This window comes from Marmota marmota, unplaced genomic scaffold, assembly GCF_001458135.2.
Source record: "Marmota marmota marmota unplaced genomic scaffold, marMar, whole genome shotgun sequence".
NCBI classification, from domain to species: domain Eukaryota; kingdom Metazoa; phylum Chordata; class Mammalia; order Rodentia; family Sciuridae; genus Marmota; species Marmota marmota.
In genome coordinates, this window is record NW_026000241.1 from 452,810 (window position 1) to 459,092 (window position 6,283).

Here is a 6,283-nt window from a genome sequence, read left to right on the forward strand (position 1 = left end):
ACACACCCAGAGCTGAGTGAACCAGGTAGTCTCGACTTTCCTGCCCACATTCCCCATTAGCAAAATGTGTTTGTGTGCACACAGCCATGTACTTATATTTTTTCCATTAAATGTATAAAACCACAAGCTGTAATTAATATTTAATAAAACTAAATGTTTTAAATTTTAATAAATTAAAAAGCCAATAGGGTCCCCTGGGAGCCCCCAAGATGATGTCCCCAAGTTTCTCTCTCCAAGAGACTTTGGAGGCAAATGGATTTTGGGTTTCTGGCTCAGTTGCTGCTCCATAAATAGGTGCCCCCTGGACATTTTCTCTTCGCCAGAGGTGGCAATAGCAATATTGAAATGACAGCAAAAGTCCCCTTCCTTGGTTCCTGTCTCTTGAAGTGTCTACTGGGCTTGGTGTCTGAGTGTCGGCCTCCCAGGGAAGCGTTTCATTACTCATTTTGTCCACCCTGTGGCCATGAGATGGAGTCACTCAATCTTGCCCAGTTCACAGGCCAGAAACCCTGCTTGTGGGCAGCGGAAGGGTGGACCACAATGAGCTGTCTGTCTGATTCCCAAGTCTGTGTCAGGTTCACTGTTGCTGGTCTTCAGGGGTCTCTTCTAGGAAAAAGGAAACTGAGTTCCAGGCCTTAGGGAGAGGTCTCTGTGTCTCTGCAAACATCAGGAGTCACGTTTGCTCAGTTTTGTTGTTGGTTGGTGAAGTCAACTCCTTTCCCCTCCTCCACACGGGACTTCTGAAGCAGTGTTGGAATTCAAGCAGCGCTCAGCCTCCTGGGGGGAGTGGTTCCAGAACCCCAGCAGACACCAAAATCCAAGAGGCTCAAGTCCCTCATGTAAAGTGGTGTGGTGTTTGCAGAAATCCTCTGAACTTAGTCACATATACTGTCACTTCTCAATGACTTACAATACAATACACCATAAAAACTATGGGAATGGTTGTTATAATGTATTTTTTAGGGGATAATGACAGGAAAAAAGTCCATGTATGTTCAGCACAAATGTAATTTTTAAAACAATCTCCAATCTGCATTTGATTGAAACTGTGGATACAGAGGTCTAATTCTACAGGAAATGAGATGGTGCGGACGGTTGTACAACCTTGTGGACACACTAAGACACACTGTATTGGGTGCTTTAAAATGGCAGATTGTGTGGTGAGAATGAACGGTGAATTGTAGTTTAATAGAAATTCAATCAACTTTAAAAAAAAATTATAGGCATCCCTGTGATGGAGGGAGGTCTTCTGATTATCCCAGGAGCTCCCCCCTTGAATTGTATCCACAAATTTCTCTGTGCTTTGGCTTCCAGTTCTGTTGGGTTCTGCCAATGGGAGGCACCTGCTGGCAATCAGAGGGTGGCAGAATGTCTTAGTCCATTTTCCATTGCTATAACAAAACACCTGAGACCGGGTCATTTGTAAAGAAAAGATTATTTAGCTCACAGTTCTGGAGATCCAAGCATCAACTTCTGTTTGGTTCTGGTGAGGGCCTCATGGAAAAGAGAGTAGGAGCTTTTCTTTCCTTTTCTTTTTAACAGTACCAGGAATTAAATTCACGGCCACTCTACCACTGAGCTCCATTTCCCAGTCCTTTTTGCTTTCTGAGACAGGGTCTCATTAAGTTGCTAAGGCAGCTTCTGCCTCCTGAGTAGCTGGAATGTAGTCCTAAGGCAACACCATGCCCAGCTTCGTTTTAAAACAATCCATGCTCATGATGAGTCATTTACTCTAAGAGATGAGCATTAATCCCTTCTAAGGGGAGTACCTGCCATGACCTAACGACCTCCCACTCCCCCCAACCCCCCTCAATGATTCCATCATCTGTCAGTACTGCCACACTGGGGATCAGGCCTCCAGTCCTTGAACAAATCACATCCAAACCATAGTAGAGGACAAAGACCAGGGTCCTTAGCTTCAAAGTTCCCTTATTCCTGGTCATGGTGTATGAGCAACATCTCTCTAGCTAAGGCCCTAACTCAATTAAAATTAAAAATAAAATAAGGCACCAACACCAGTTTCCAAGAACCACCTCCTCTCTTTGCCTCTTAAAGATGGCGGTGGGCCCAGTGTAGGGCACACCTGGAATCCCAGCTCCATGGGAGGCTGAGGCAGGAGGATCTCAAGTCTAAGGCCAATCTGAGCAACTTAATGAGACCCTGTCTCAAAATAGATGTTAAAAAGGGGCTGGGAAGGTAGCTCAGTGGTGGAGCACTCACCTTGCATATGAGAAGCCCTGGGTTCAACCCCCAGCACTGCGGGGGGTGGGGGTGGAGAGGTGGTGATAAGACCCCACAGTTGCCAGTGACAGCCTTTTCATCCTCCTGGGCTCACCTGTCCCCTGCCTCCACCACTCCCCAAAGTACCCACTGGAAGGACCCTGATTGATATGTGTACATTGTAAAGCAGAGGAAAACAGTTCCCCCCCGTCGCCCACCTGTGTCCACATTAGCCCACGACACCACCACCAAGCATGCTCCTGATTCACTGCTTGTCTCATTCTGAAAGTCTTCACCATCCTGAATTAATTAATTAATTAACTGATTTATGTATTTATTTATTTGAGAGAGAGAGAGAGAAATGCCTTTATTTTTTTTCTTTATGTGATGCTGAGAATCGAACCCGGGTCCTGCCTGTGCTAAGCGAGCGCTCTACTGCTGAGCCACAATCCCAGCCCAACCATCCTGAATTTTGTGACCGACATTTCTTTGTTTTTTCAAAAATTCCCTGAAACACATCACTTTCTTTTTACTATTTTATCTTATTTTATCTCAGGGCCTCCTGCCAGCTGAGCAAGCACTCTACCACTGAGCTATGTCCGCGGCTCTTTTTTATTTTATTTTGAGGGCAGGATTACACTAAGTTGCCCAGGCTGGACTTGAACTTGGAATCATCCTGTCTCAGCCTCTCACTTAGATGGAATTATAGGCATGCACCACTGTGCCGTGCCTGGCTTAAGGAAAAAAAAAAAAAATGTCTCTTTGCCATGAAGGGAAACCATCATAGCATCTTAAGCAGGAGATTAGCCAATATGTAGTTGAGGGGGGGTGCAGGGAAGCCCTGCTGGGGGTGGGGTCATGTAGGCTGAGTCCTCACAGCTGCCCTGCTTCCCTATACACTTCTCATCTATTTCCCAAGGCTGGTGGTGCCATGAGCCCCTAGAACCCACGCCATAAATTCCTTTGTTGCTTAAATCACCCTGAGTCAACTTCTGTTGCAAAGGAAGACTCCTTGCAGCTCCAGGTGGTAACTACGTAAACCAACACAGCGAGGAGACAAAAAGCTGTTCCTGAATTCTAGCCTGATGCTACTGCTGACCAGGGGAGATTGGCAACCGCTCAGAAGATGCTCAAGGCAGGCCAGTTCTGGGTTCTGGACTGCCACATGCACGCACCCCTCCCCCGGCCTCCCCAATCTCAGCAGAGATAAGTTAGTTCATCCTTCTGGTTGCTCGGGCCAAAAAAAAACAAAAAACAAAAAAAACATCTCAAGTTCCTCTCTCACACACCTCGCAGCTCAGGTCCTCTCTCCCTCCCCCTCTCCCTCGCCCTCTGCTGGGGACTGAACCCAGGCTGAGCTGTACCCCAGCACCCCTGGGCTCCCCTCCAGCCTCCTTCACTTCGCAGCATCTCCGTGCCCCCCCACCCGGGAAGCCACCATCCATTCTCACCTGGAGCACAGCTGGGTCTCCAAGTCCAAGGGATCTGCATCTGGGGAACAGAAGATGGGAAAGAGAAGAATAAAAACAACAACTAAAAAGCAATGCGGAATAACGACTCTTTGTATAGTGCTTACACTCCACTGGGTATCATAAGTCATCTAGATGATCTGAAGAATCCAGGAAGATGTGCACAAGTTCCATGTCCCTTTATTTAAGGGGCTTGAGCATCTGCAGATTTAAATATCTGTGGGGTCTTGGAACCAATCCCCCATGCATCTGAGGGACAACTTTATCACCGCCGGATCCTCATCTCATCTCCTGCTTTCTGCATCTGCCCTCCTTTAATCCATTCCCCACACAGCAGCCCACAGGACCCTTTTTAAAAACATCACTTGAAGACTGAGGATGCAGCTCAGTGGTAGACTGCCTGCTCCCCACAGGAAACATCCTGGGTTCAATCCTTAGCACATAAAAAATATCATTTAGCCAGGCACGGTGGTGCACACCTGTAATCCCAGGGGCTCAGGAGGCTGAGGCAGGAGGATCAAGAGTTCAAAGCCAGCCTCAGCAACTTACTGAGGTCCTAAGCAACTCAGCAAGAATCTGTTTCTGATAAAATTTAAAAATCGTCACAGAGTATTTTAATGAACAAAAAAATTGTATATGCTTTTTTTTTTTTTTACTTTCACTAACAGCAGCATATGATACCCATGATTCTGAACTTTAGTCCTCCTCATGAATATTGTACCCAGGAGGGCTTTCTATACCAGCCCCAAAAGGCATCCTCAATCTTTTGTCAATCTGCAACATATTCCATGGTGTAGATAAAAAGTAATTTATGCAACTGGTTCACGGCTGATGTACCTTTGGGCTCTCTCCATGGTTTTTTTTTGTTTTTTTTTTTTTTTTGGTTTTGGCTTTTGGAGTTTTTTGCTTCCTGTTTTATAAATGGCTGATGAAGAACTTTATGTGCATCCCTCATTTCACACATGTGTAAGTGTTTCCATCATGGGATTACTTGGCCAAAGACTCTATGCATTCATGATTGTTATGAGCATTAGTGACTCACCTCCACCCTGGAAGGCCAAGTCCATGTGTAAGCTTGCTTGCTCTCCTACAGCCTGTCACCAGTCTTGTGAACCTATGCAAATCTACTGCATAAAACTTGGCGTGTCAGTGTGGTCTTCATGTGCATTTCTTCTGTTATAAGTAGGGCTGACTTTTCTTTTTTCTTTTTCTTTTTTTTTTAAAGAGAGAGAGAGAGAGAATTTTTTTTAATTTTTTTTTTTTTTTTTAGTTTTCAGCAGACACAACATCTTTGTTTGTATGTGGTGCTGAGGATCGAACCCGGGCTGCACGTATGCCAGGCGAGCGCACTACCGCTTGAGCCACATCCCCAGCCCAGGGCTGACTTTTCATATGTTGGAGAAACTTCTGCTCACATCTTTGCCAAATTTGTCTTTAATTGGATTTTTGGTACTTTTATTATTAATTTTTAGAAACTCTTTATATAGAGAGGATATTAGGAAGTCTGTGATATAAAGCTCAAACCTTTTTTCCAGATTTCTTTCTTTCTTTTAGCTTTTCTGTGAATTGGCCTTATTATTATTTTTTTGCAATAATTCATCCTTTTTTTCTTTTTGGATTTCAAGTCATACTAAGAAAGGAAATGTTCCAGACTAATTCTGTTAAAATAAAAATGTAATATCAATCCTCTTTTCAAAAATTTCCAGGGGCTTCTTGTCTTATTTAGATTAAAGTCCACAAGTACATGATCTGATCAGGGAACATTTGCCTCAGATTATTTCCTCCTCCCAGTCCCTCCAGCAACTCTGCTAAGCTTGCTGTTTCTTAAACAGCCCGTGCACACTCCAACCGCAGGTCCTTTGCACTTGCTGTTCCCTTTCTCCACATCGCCCCTTTCTTCTCCTCCTTCAAATGCTCAAAAGCCACCTCCTCAGAGAGTCCCTCCCTGGTCACACAAGAAAGCACCCTGTCAGTCTATCTCTTTAAGCTGCTTTGTTTCCCATGATCCCACATAGACTATAGTTAGATGCTTCTTATCTCCACCCACTAGAATGTCAGCTCCATGCAGAGGGGATTGTGGTCTATCTGCCCACAGCCACAGGACCAACACCTAATGCAGGAAGTGGCACAGGGCAGGCTCACAACAAATGTCTGATCAATGAGTGAGTGCTTCAATTAATGTGCCAAAAAGAGACTAAAATTCCACCGGGTTCCAGGGCAAACGCAATCCCAGTAACTCAGGAGTCCAAGGCAGGAGGATCTCCAGTTCAAAGCTGGCCTCAGAACTTAGCAAGGTCCTAAGCGACTTGGAGAGACCCTGTCTCTAAATAAAAAAATAAAAGGGGCTGGGGATGTGGCTCGGTGCTCAGTGCTTACTTCCAGGTCTTTCCACAGACTGTCCCCTCCCTCTGAGACAGAACCGCATTCCATTTTCCTCTTTCCCTCCCCTCACCTTCACCTGATTCATCTTTTTTTTCTTTTTTCTTCCTTTTCTTTCTTTCTTTTTTCTTTTTTTTTTTTTTTTTTTTTGGTACTGGGGATTAAACCCAGAGGCACTTTACCATTGAGCTGCATCCCCAGCCTTTTTTATTTTT

The 6,283-nt window shown here is 44.9% G+C and overlaps 1 long non-coding RNA gene across 1 annotated transcript; it reads right to left on the reverse strand.

The window, feature by feature from the left end:
* Positions 1-186: 186 nt before the first annotated feature.
* On the reverse strand, positions 187-4,895 carry LOC125613796. Its single transcript, XR_007344380.1, has 3 exons — positions 4,732-4,895; positions 3,672-3,711; positions 187-1,346 (listed from the first exon to the last, which is right to left on the reverse strand). It is a non-coding gene; the product is annotated as an uncharacterized LOC125613796 (long non-coding RNA).
* Positions 4,896-6,283: the final 1,388 nt, after the last annotated feature.